The sequence below is a fragment of the Amia ocellicauda genome, unplaced genomic scaffold, assembly GCF_036373705.1.
Source record: "Amia ocellicauda isolate fAmiCal2 unplaced genomic scaffold, fAmiCal2.hap1 HAP1_SCAFFOLD_64, whole genome shotgun sequence".
In the NCBI taxonomy this organism is placed as follows: domain Eukaryota; kingdom Metazoa; phylum Chordata; class Actinopteri; order Amiiformes; family Amiidae; genus Amia; species Amia ocellicauda.
This window is the reverse complement of record NW_027102994.1, coordinates 400,816-412,500: the sequence shown is the minus strand read 5'-3', so window position 1 is coordinate 412,500 and position 11,685 is coordinate 400,816. Positions and strand designations below refer to the sequence as shown.

The window sequence follows — 11,685 nt, the reverse complement described above, 5'->3', positions numbered from 1 at the left end:
ATTCACATCCGTGCCTTGAATGAGATTGAATGTGATCTTTGCTCTCAAGTATGTTCCCAAGTTTTACACTTTCGTGCTTTGCATGAATGGGAATGGAACCGTGTGTGTTGAATGAGGCTCCTTGTGAGCACTGAACTTTGTCCGGTGGAGTTCCTTTTTGTGTTGCTGTAATTGTGTCATTTCTCGATGAGAAAGATTAGGCAACATTTAGTCACTTCTAGCCATGATGCTCAATTTATTTACGAATGTACCCTAGTTACTAGGGACCGTTTACGTTGGAGAACAAGATCTATTGTATGCCTGTGTATTTGGGGAAGTCAAATCTGAAATAATGATGAAATTGCGTGTATCCAAAGTTAAAACTCGTGATTTGTCGCCCTCTGGTGTGTAAAAGATGCAAAAGCTTACAGCACCTGGTATTCCCAGGTGGTCTCCCATCCAAGTACTGACCAGGCCCGAGCCTGCTTAGCTTCCGAGATCAGACGAGATCGGGCGTATTCAGGCTAGTATGGCCGTAAGCCAGGGAGGCTGTCCCTGACGCTCTACTTAAAGGGAAGGCAATATCCGTTTCTGCCGCTCATACTTGCAGTTGAACTGTCTCTCTACTCTAAAGTCCGGGACACACCAGCACGCCGCAGACAGTCCCTGCTAACACGAAACGTTGTGGCAACGTTGTGCGTTAGCTGGGGTGCCACACCAGACCGGAACTATATATTACAAAACGAACACATTGTCTTGATAAAACAGCTGTAATTGAGTGCCTGACACGCCAGTCAAGCGCAATCTTGAGAAGGTGTGCATTTCAGTAAGGATTTCAATTGACATGCAGTATGAAACTGAAAGGAGGTTGCATCACTATGATGCATAACATTGCATGTATTGTATTTTCAAGTGTGTGCATTCATCCTGTTGTCATTTTGTTTTGAAAGCAGAAGAATCATTCAACAGGTTGCTGAGACAAATGTAAACCAGTAAAACATATGAAGAGAAACAAACCTTGAATATAAGTTCAGTTGTTTAAACATTTGACAAACTATGGTGAGGGGGTAAGAAAACACACAAATCCAGCAGCTCCTGTATTTCAATACACCAGAACCCAATATTATTGGCGAGTCGGGTAGTCCATCATCACAGTTCGAGGGCAGGCATCATTTCAGTAATTTCATCCCGTTGCATTCACATCCGTGCCTTGAATGAGATTGAATGTGATCTTTGCTCTCAAGTATGTTCCCAAGTTTTACACTTTCGTGCTTTGCATGAATGGGAATGGAACCGTGTGTGTTGAATGAGGCTCCTTGTGAGCACTGAACTTTGTCCGGTGGAGTTCCTTTTTGTGTTGCTGTAATTGTGTCATTTCTCGATGAGAAAGATTAGGCAACATTTAGTCACTTCTAGCCATGATGCTCAATTTATTTACGAATGTACCCTAGTTACTAGGGACCGTTTACGTTGGAGAACAAGATCTATTGTATGCCTGTGTATTTGGGGAAGTCAAATCTGAAATAATGATGAAATTGCGTGTATCCAAAGTTAAAACTCGTGATTTGTCGCCCTCTGGTGTGTAAAAGATGCAAAAGCTTACAGCACCTGGTATTCCCAGGCGGTCTCCCATCCAAGTACTGACCAGGCCCGAGCCTGCTTAGTTTCCGAGATCTGACGAGATCGGGCGTAATCAGGCTAGTATGGCCGTAAGCCAGGGAGGCTCTCCCTGACGCTCTACTTAAAGGGAAGGCAATATCCGTTTCTGCCGCTCATACTTGCAGTTGAACTGTCTCTCTACTCTAAAGTCCGGGACACACCAGCGCGCCGCAGACAGTCCCTGCTAACACGAAACGTTGTGGCAACGTTGTGCGTTAGCTGGGGTGCCACACCAGACCGGAACTATATATTACAAAACGAACACATTGTCTTGATAAAACAGCTGTAATTGAGTGCCTGACACGCCAGTCAAGCGCAATCTTGAGAAGGTGTGCATTTCAGTAAGGATTTCAATTGACATGCAGTATGAAACTGAAAGGAGGTTGCATCACTATGATGCATAACATTGCATGTATTTTATTTTCAAGTGTGTGCATTCATCCTGTTGTCATTTTGTTTTGAAAGCAGAAGAATCATTCAACAGGTTGCTGAGACAAATGTAAACCAGTAAAACATATGAAGAGAAACAAACCTTGAATATAAATTCAGTTGTTTAAACATTTGACAAACTATGGTGAGGGGGTAAGAAAACACACAAATCCAGCAGCTCCTGTATTTCAATACACCAGAACCCAATATTATTGGCGAGTCGGGTAGTCCATCTTCACAGTTCGAGGGCAGGCATCATTTCAGTAATTTCATCCCGTTGCATTCACATCCGTGCCTTGAATGAGATTGAATGTGATCTTTGCTCTCAAGTATGTTCCCAAGTTTTACACTTTCGTGCTTTGCATGAATGGGAATGGAACCGTGTGTGTTGAATGAGGCTCCTTGTGAGCACTGAACTTTGTCCGGTGGAGTTCCTTTTTGTGTTGCTGTAATTGTGTCATTTCTCGATGAGAAAGATTAGGCAACATTTAGTCACTTCTAGCCATGATGCTCAATTTATTTACGAATGTACCCTAGTTACTAGGGACCGATTACGTTGGAGAACAAGATCTATTGTATGCCTGTGTATTTGGGGAAGTCAAATCTGAAATAATGATGAAATTGCGTGTATCCAAAGTTAAAACTCGTGATTTGTCGCCCTCTGGTGTGTAAAAGATGCAAAAGCTTACAGCACCTGGTATTCCCAGGCAGTCTCCCATCCAAGTACTGACCAGGCCCGAGCCTGCTTAGCTTCCGAGATCGGACGAGATCGGGCGTTTTCAGGCTAGTATGGCCGTAAGCCAGGGAGGCTGTCCCTGACGCTCTACTTAAAGGGAAGGCAATATCCGTTTCTGCCGCTCATACTTGCAGTTGAACTGTCTCTCTACTCTAAAGTCCGGGACACACCAGCGCGCCGCAGACAGTCCCTGCTAACACGAAACGTTGTGGCAACGTTGTGCGTTAGCTGGGGTGCCACACCAGACCGTAACTATATTTTACAAAACGAACACATTGTCTTGATAATACAGCTGTAATTGAGTGCCTGACACGCCAGTCAAGCGCAATCTTGAGAAGGTGTGCATTTCAATAAGGATTTCAATTGACATGCAGTATGAAACTGAAAGGAGGTTGCATCACTATGATGCATAACATTGCATGTATTGTATTTTCAAGTGTGTGCATTCATCCTGTTGTCATTTTGTTTTGAAAGCAGAAGAATCATTTTTGCTGAGGTTGCTGAGACAAATGTAAACCAGTAAAACATATGAAGAGAAACAAACCTTGAATATAAGTTCAGTTGTTTAAACATTTGACAAACTATGGTGAGGGGGTAAGAAAACACACAAATCCAGCAGCTCCTGTATTTCAATACACCAGAACCCAATATTATTGGCGAGTCGGGTAGTCCATCTTCACAGTTCGAGGGCAGGCATCATTTCAGTAATTTCATCCCGTTGCATTCACATCCGTGCCTTGAATGAGATTGAATGTGATCTTTGCTCTCAAGTATGTTCCCAAGTTTTACACTTTCGTGCTTTGCATGAATGGGAATGGAACCGTGTGTGTTGAATGAGGCTCCTTGTGAGCACTGAACTTTGTCCGGTGGAGTTCCTTTTTGTGTTGCTGTAATTGTGTCATTTCTCGATGAGAAAGATTAGGCAACATTTAGTCACTTCTAGCCATGATGCTCAATTTATTTACGAATGTACCCTAGTTACTAGGGACCGATTACGTTGGAGAACAAGATCTATTGTATGCCTGTGTATTTGGGGAAGTCAAATCTGAAATAATGATGAAATTGCGTGTATCCAAAGTTAAAACTCGTGATTTGTCGCCCTCTGGTGTGTAAAAGATGCAAAAGCTTACAGCACCTGGTATTCCCAGGCAGTCTCCCATCCAAGTACTGACCAGGCCCGAGCCTGCTTAGCTTCCGAGATCGGACGAGATCGGGCGTTTTCAGGCTAGTATGGCCGTAAGCCAGGGAGGCTGTCCCTGACGCTCTACTTAAAGGGAAGGCAATATCCGTTTCTGCCGCTCATACTTGCAGTTGAACTGTCTCTCTACTCTAAAGTCCGGGACACACCAGCGCGCCGCAGACAGTCCCTGCTAACACGAAACGTTGTGGCAACGTTGTGCGTTAGCTGGGGTGCCACACCAGACCGGAACTATATTTTACAAAACGAACACATTGTCTTGTTAATACAGCTGTAATTGAGTGCCTGACACGCCAGTCAAGCGCAATCTTGAGAAGGTGTGCATTTCAGTAAGGATTTCAATTGACATGCAGTATGAAACTGAAAGGAGGTTGCATCACTATGATGCATAACATTGCATGTATTGTATTTTCAAGTGTGTGCATTCATCCTGTTGTCATTTTGTTTTGAAAGCAGAAGAATCATTTTTGCTGAGGTTGCTGAGACAAATGTAAACCAGTAAAACATATGAAGAGAAACAAACCTTGAATATAAGTTCAGTTGTTTAAACATTTGACAAACTATGGTGAGGGGGTAAGAAAACACACAAATCCAGCAGCTCCTGTATTTCAATACACCAGAACCCAATATTATTGGCGAGTCGGGTAGTCCATCATCACAGTTCGAGGGCAGGCATCATTTCAGTAATTTCATCCCGTTGCATTCACATCCGTGCCTTGAATGAGATTGAATGTGATCTTTGCTCTCAAGTATGTTCCCAAGTTTTACACTTTCGTGCTTTGCATGAATGGGAATGGAACCGTGTGTGTTGAATGAGGCTCCTTGTGAGCACTGAACTTTGTCCGGTGGAGTTCCTTTTTGTGTTGCTGTAATTGTGTCATTTCTCGATGAGAAAGATTAGGCAACATTTAGTCACTTCTAGCCATGATGCTCAATTTATTTACGAATGTACCCTAGTTACTAGGGACCGTTTACGTTGGAGAACAAGATCTATTGTATGCCTGTGTATTTGGGGAAGTAAAATCTGAAATAATGATGAAATTGTGTGTATCCAAAGTTAAAACTCGTGATTTGTCGCCCTCTGGTGTGTAAAAGGTGCAAAAGCTTACAGCACCTGGTATTCCCAGGCGGTCTCCCATCCAAGTACTGACCAGGCCCGAGCCCGCTTGGCTTCCGAGATCGGATGAGATCGGGCGTATTCAGGCTAGTATGGCCGTAAGCCAGGGAGGCTGTCCCTGACGCTCTACTTAAAGGGAAGGCAATATCCGTTTCTGCCGTTCATACTTACAGTTGAACTGTCTCTCTACTCTAAAGCCCGGGATACACCAGCGCGCCGCAGCCAGTCCCTGCTAACACGCCACGTTGTGGCAACATTGTGGCAACGTTGTGCGTTAGCTGGGGTGCCACACCAGACCGGAACTATATATTACAAAACGAACACATTGTCTTGATAAAACAGCTGTAATTGAGTGCCTGACACGCCAGTCAAGCGCAATCTTGAGAAGGTGTGCATTTCAGTAAGGATTTCAATTGACATGCAGTATGAAACTGAAAGGAGGTTGCATCACTATGATGCATAACATTGCATGTATTGTATTTTCAAGTGTGTGCATTCATCCTGTTGTCATTTTGTTTTGAAAGCAGAAGAATCATTCAACAGGTTGCTGAGACAAATGTAAACCAGTAAAACATATGAAGAGAAACAAACCTTGAATATAAGTTCAGTTGTTTAAACATTTGACAAACTATGGTGAGGGGGTAAGAAAACACACAAATCCAGCAGCTCCTGTATTTCAATACACCAGAACCCAATATTATTGGCGAGTCGGGTAGTCCATCATCACAGTTCGAGGGCAGGCATCATTTCAGTAATTTCATCCCGTTGCATTCACATCCGTGCCTTGAATGAGATTGAATGTGATCTTTGCTCTCAAGTATGTTCCCAAGTTTTACACTTTCGTGCTTTGCATGAATGGGAATGGAACCGTGTGTGTTGAATGAGGCTCCTTGTGAGCACTGAACTTTGTCCGGTGGAGTTCCTTTTTGTGTTGCTGTAATTGTGTCATTTCTCGATGAGAAAGATTAGGCAACATTTAGTCACTTCTAGCCATGATGCTCAATTTATTTACGAATGTACCCTAGTTACTAGGGACCGTTTACGTTGGAGAACAAGATCTATTGTATGCCTGTGTATTTGGGGAAGTCAAATCTGAAATAATGATGAAATTGCGCGTATCCAAAGTTAAAAATCGTGATTTGTCGCCCTCTGGTGTGTAAAAGATGCAAAAGCTTACAGCACCTGGTATTCCCAGGCGCTCTCCCATCCAAGTACTGACCAGGCCCGAGCCTGCTTAGCTTCCGAGATCGGACGAGATCGGGCGTATTCAGGCTAGTATGGCCGTAAGCCAGGGAGGCTGTCCCTGACGCTCTACTTAAAGGGAAGGCAATATCCGTTTCTGCCGCTCATACTTGCAGTTGAACTGTCTCTCTACTCTAAAGCCCGGGACACACCAGCGCGCCGCAGCCAGTCCCTGCTAACACGCCACGTTGTGGCAACATTGTGGCAACGTTGTGCGTTAGCTGGGGTGCCACACCAGACCGGAACTATATATTACAAAACGAACACATTGTCTTGATAAAACAGCTGTAATTGAGTGCCTGACACGCCAGTCAAGCGCAATCTTGAGAAGGTGTGCATTTCAGTAAGGATTTCAATTGACATGCAGTATGAAACTGAAAGGAGGTTGCATCACTATGATGCATAACATTGCATGTATTGTATTTTCAAGTGTGTGCATTCATCCTGTTGTCATTTTGTTTTGAAAGCAGAAGAATCATTCAACAGGTTGCTGAGACAAATGTAAACCAGTAAAACATATGAAGAGAATCAAACCTTGAATATAAGTTCAGTTGTTTAAACATTTGACAAACTATGGTGAGGGGGTAAGAAAACACACAAATCCAGCAGCTCCTGTATTTCAATACACCAGAACCCAATATTATTGGCGAGTCGGGTAGTCCATCATCACAGTTCGAGGGCAGGCATCATTTCAGTAATTTCATCCCGTTGCATTCACATCCGTGCCTTGAATGAGATTGAATGTGATCTTTGCTCTCAAGTATGTTCCCAAGTTTTACACTTTCGTGCTTTGCATGAATGGGAATGGAACCGTGTGTGTTGAATGAGGCTCCTTGTGAGCACTGAACTTTGTCCGGTGGAGTTCCTTTTTGTGTTGCTGTAATTGTGTCATTTCTCGATGAGAAAGATTAGGCAACATTTAGTCACTTCTAGCCATGATGCTCAATTTATTTACGAATGTACCCTAGTTACTAGGGACCGTTTACGTTGGAGAACAAGATCTATTGTATGCCTGTGTATTTGGGGAAGTCAAATCTGAAATAATGATGAAATTGCGTGTATCCAAAGTTAAGACTCGTGATTTGTCGCCCTCTGGTGTGTAAAAGATGCAAAAGCTTACAGCACCTGGTATTCCCAGGCGGTCTCCCATCCAAGTACTGACCAGGCCCGAGCCTGCTTAGCTTCCGAGATTGGACGAGATCGGGCGTATTCAGGCTAGTATGGCCGAAAGCCAGGGAGGCTGTCCCTGACGCTCTACTTAAAGGGAAGGCAATATCCGTTTCTGCCGCTCATACTTGCAGTTGAACTGTCTCTCTACTCTAAAGTCCGGGACACACCAGCGCGCCGCAGACAGTCCCTGCTAACACGAAACGTTGTGGCAACGTTGTGCGTTAGCTGGGGTGCCACACCAGACCGGAACTATATTTTACAAAACGAACACATTGTCTTGATAATACAGCTGTAATTGAGTGCCTGACATGCCAGTCAAGCGCAATCTTGAGAAGGTGTGCATTTCAGTAAGGATTTCAATTGACATGCAGTATGAAACTGAAAGGAGGTTGCATCACTATGATGCATAACATTGCATGTATTGTATTTTCAAGTGTGTGCATTCATCCTGTTGTCATTTTGTTTTGAAAGCAGAAGAATCATTCAACAGGTTGCTGAGACAAATGTAAACCAGTAAAACATATGAAGAGAAACAAACCTTGAATATAAGTTCAGTTGTTTAAACATTTGACAAACTATGGTGAGGGGGTAAGAAAACACACAAATCCAGCAGCTCCTGTATTTCAATACACCAGAACCCAATATTATTGGCGAGTCGGGTAGTCCATCATCACAGTTCGAGGGCAGGCATCATTTCAGTAATTTCATCCCGTTGCATTCACATCCGTGCCTTGAATGAGATTGAATGTGATCTTTGCTCTCAAGTATGTTCCCAAGTTTTACACTTTCGTGCTTTGCATGAATGGGAATGGAACCGTGTGTGTTGAATGAGGCTCCTTGTGAGCACTGAACTTTGTCCGGTGGAGTTCCTTTTTGTGTTGCTGTAATTGTGTCATTTCTCGATGAGAAAGATTAGGCAACATTTAGTCACTTCTAGCCATGATGCTCAATTTATTTACGAATGTACCCTAGTTACTAGGGACCGTTTACGTTGGAGAACAAGATCTATTGTATGCCTGTGTATTTGGGGAAGTCAAATCTGAAATAATGATGAAATTGCGTGTATCCAAAGTTAAAACTCGTGATTTGTCGCCCTCTGGTGTGTAAAAGATGCAAAAGCTTACAGCACCTGGTAATCCCAGGCGGTCTCCCATCCAAGTACTGACCAGGCCCGAGCCTGCTTAGCTTCCGAGATCGGGCGTATTCAGGCTAGTATGGCCGTAAGCCAGGGAGGCTGTCCCTGACGCTCTACTTAAAGGGAAGGCAATATCCGTTTCTGCCGCTGATACTTGCAAATGAACTGTCTCTCTACTCTAAAGTCCGGGACACACCAGCGCGCCGCAGACAGTCCCTGCTAACACGAAACGTTGTGGCAACGTTGTGGCAACGTTGTGCGTTAGCTGGGGTGCCACACCAGACCGGAACTATATTTTACAAAACGAACACATTGTCTTGATAATACAGCTGTAATTGAGTGCCTGACACGGCAGTCAAGCGCAATCTTGAGAAGGTGTGCATTTCAGTAAGGATTTCAATTGACATGCAGTATGAAACTGAAAGGAGGTTGCATCACTATGATGCATAACATTGCATGTATTGTATTTTCAAGTGTGTGCATTCATCCTGTTGTCATTTTGTTTTGAAAGCAGAAGAATCATTCAACAGGTTGCTGAGACAAATGTAAACCAGTAAAACATATGAAGAGAAACAAACCTTGAATATAAGTTCAGTTGTTTAAACATTTGACAAACTATGGTGAGGGGGTAAGAAAACACACAAATCCAGCAGCTCCTGTATTTCAATACACCAGAACCCAATATTATTGGCGAGTCGGGTAGTCCATCATCACAGTTCGAGGGCAGGCATCATTTCAGTAATTTCATCCCGTTGCATTCACATCCGTGCCTTGAATGAGATTGAATGTGATCTTTGCTCTCAAGTATGTTCCCAAGTTTTACACTTTCGTGCTTTGCATGAATGGGAATGGAACCGTGTGTGTTGAATGAGGCTCCTTGTGAGCACTGAACTTTGTCCGGTGGAGTTCCTTTTTGTGTTGCTGTAATTGTGTCATTTCTCGATGAGAAAGATTAGGCAACATTTAGTCACTTCTAGCCATGATGCTCAATTTATTTACGAATGTACCCTAGTTACTAGGGACCGTTTACGTTGGAGAACAAGATCTATTGTATGCCTGTGTATTTGGGGAAGTCAAATCTGAAATAATGATGAAATTGCGTGTATCCAAAGTTAAAACTCGTGATTTGTCGCCCTCTGGTGTGTAAAAGATGCAAAAGCTTACAGCACCTGGTAATCCCAGGCGGTCTCCCATCCAAGTACTGACCAGGCCCGAGCCTGCTTAGCTTCCGAGATCGGGCGTATTCAGGCTAGTATGGCCGTAAGCCAGGGAGGCTGTCCCTGACGCTCTACTTAAAGGGAAGGCAATATCCGTTTCTGCCGCTGATACTTGCAAATGAACTGTCTCTCTACTCTAAAGTCCGGGACACACCAGCGCGCCGCAGACAGTCCCTGCTAACACGAAACGTTGTGGCAACGTTGTGGCAACGTTGTGCGTTAGCTGGGGTGCCACACCAGACCGGAACTATATTTTACAAAACGAACACATTGTCTTGATAATACAGCTGTAATTGAGTGCCTGACACGGCAGTCAAGCGCAATCTTGAGAAGGTGTGCATTTCAGTAAGGATTTCAATTGACATGCAGTATGAAACTGAAAGGAGGTTGCATCACTATGATGCATAACATTGCATGTATTGTATTTTCAAGTGTGTGCATTCATCCTGTTGTCATTTTGTTTTGAAAGCAGAAGAATCATTCAACAGGTTGCTGAGACAAATGTAAACCAGTAAAACATATGAAGAGAAACAAACCTTGAATATAAGTTCAGTTGTTTAAACATTTGACAAACTATGGTGAGGGGGTAAGAAAACACACAAATCCAGCAGCTCCTGTATTTCAATACACCAGAACCCAATATTATTGGCGAGTCGGGTAGTCCATCATCACAGTTCGAGGGCAGGCATCATTTCAGTAATTTCATCCCGTTGCATTCACATCCGTGCCTTGAATGAGATTGAATGTGATCTTTGCTCTCAAGTATGTTCCCAAGTTTTACACTTTCGTGCTTTGCATGAATGGGAATGGAACCGTGTGTGTTGAATGAGGCTCCTTGTGAGCACTGAACTTTGTCCGGTGGAGTTCCTTTTTGTGTTGCTGTAATTGTGTCATTTCTCGATGAGAAAGATTAGGCAACATTTAGTCACTTCTAGCCATGATGCTCAATTTATTTACGAATGTACCCTAGTTACTAGGGACCGTTTACGTTGGAGAACAAGATCTATTGTATGCCTGTGTATTTGGGGAAGTCAAATCTGAAATAATGATGAAATTGCGTGTATCCAAAGTTAAAACTCGTGATTTGTCGCCCTCTGGTGTGTAAAAGATGCAAAAGCTTACAGCACCTGGTAATCCCAGGCGGTCTCCCATCCAAGTACTGACCAGGCCCGAGCCTGCTTAGCTTCCGAGATCGGGCGTATTCAGGCTAGTATGGCCGTAAGCCAGGGAGGCTGTCCCTGACGCTCTACTTAAAGGGAAGGCAATATCCGTTTCTGCCGCTGATACTTGCAAATGAACTGTCTCTCTACTCTAAAGTCCGGGACACACCAGCGCGCCGCAGACAGTCCCTGCTAACACGAAACGTTGTGGCAACGTTGTGGCAACGTTGTGCGTTAGCTGGGGTGCCACACCAGACCGGAACTATATTTTACAAAACGAACACATTGTCTTGATAATACAGCTGTAATTGAGTGCCTGACACGGCAGTCAAGCGCAATCTTGAGAAGGTGTGCATTTCAGTAAGGATTTCAATTGACATGCAGTATGAAACTGAAAGGAGGTTGCATCACTATGATGCATAACATTGCATGTATTGTATTTTCAAGTGTGTGCATTCATCCTGTTGTCATTTTGTTTTGAAAGCAGAAGAATCATTCAACAGGTTGCTGAGACAAATGTAAACCAGTAAAACATATGAAGAGAAACAAACCTTGAATATAAGTTCAGTTGTTTAAACATTTGACAAACTATGGTGAGGGGGTAAGAAAACACACAAATCCAGCAGCTCCTGTATTTCAATAC

General features: G+C 43.6%; 7 non-coding genes and 3 pseudogenes across 7 annotated transcripts; all 10 read right to left on the bottom strand.

The window, feature by feature from the left end:
* Positions 1 to 401: 401 nt before the first annotated feature.
* LOC136740363 (5S ribosomal RNA) lies at positions 402 to 520 on the bottom strand. Its single transcript, XR_010813199.1, has one exon. It is a non-coding gene; the product is annotated as a 5S ribosomal RNA (ribosomal RNA).
* Positions 521 to 1,575: 1,055 nt separating this feature from the next.
* On the bottom strand, positions 1,576 to 1,694 carry LOC136740600 (5S ribosomal RNA). Its single transcript, XR_010813427.1, has one exon. It is a non-coding gene; the product is annotated as a 5S ribosomal RNA (ribosomal RNA).
* A 1,055-nt stretch (positions 1,695 to 2,749) lies between these two features.
* Positions 2,750 to 2,868, bottom strand: LOC136740409 (5S ribosomal RNA). Its single transcript, XR_010813245.1, has one exon. It is a non-coding gene; the product is annotated as a 5S ribosomal RNA (ribosomal RNA).
* Positions 2,869 to 3,926: 1,058 nt separating this feature from the next.
* Positions 3,927 to 4,045, bottom strand: LOC136740408 (5S ribosomal RNA). Its single transcript, XR_010813244.1, has one exon. It is a non-coding gene; the product is annotated as a 5S ribosomal RNA (ribosomal RNA).
* A 1,058-nt stretch (positions 4,046 to 5,103) lies between these two features.
* LOC136740437 (5S ribosomal RNA) lies at positions 5,104 to 5,222 on the bottom strand. The gene has a single exon (XR_010813272.1). It is a non-coding gene; the product is annotated as a 5S ribosomal RNA (ribosomal RNA).
* A 1,066-nt stretch (positions 5,223 to 6,288) lies between these two features.
* LOC136740586 (5S ribosomal RNA) lies at positions 6,289 to 6,407 on the bottom strand. Its single transcript, XR_010813414.1, has one exon. It is a non-coding gene; the product is annotated as a 5S ribosomal RNA (ribosomal RNA).
* Positions 6,408 to 7,473: 1,066 nt separating this feature from the next.
* On the bottom strand, positions 7,474 to 7,592 carry LOC136740644 (5S ribosomal RNA). The gene has a single exon (XR_010813467.1). It is a non-coding gene; the product is annotated as a 5S ribosomal RNA (ribosomal RNA).
* A 1,055-nt stretch (positions 7,593 to 8,647) lies between these two features.
* Positions 8,648 to 8,756, bottom strand: LOC136740759 (uncharacterized; annotated as a pseudogene).
* Positions 8,757 to 9,822: 1,066 nt separating this feature from the next.
* Positions 9,823 to 9,931, bottom strand: LOC136740758 (uncharacterized; annotated as a pseudogene).
* Positions 9,932 to 10,997: 1,066 nt separating this feature from the next.
* LOC136740757 (uncharacterized) lies at positions 10,998 to 11,106 on the bottom strand (annotated as a pseudogene).
* Between the last annotated feature and the right edge of the window lie 579 nt (positions 11,107 to 11,685).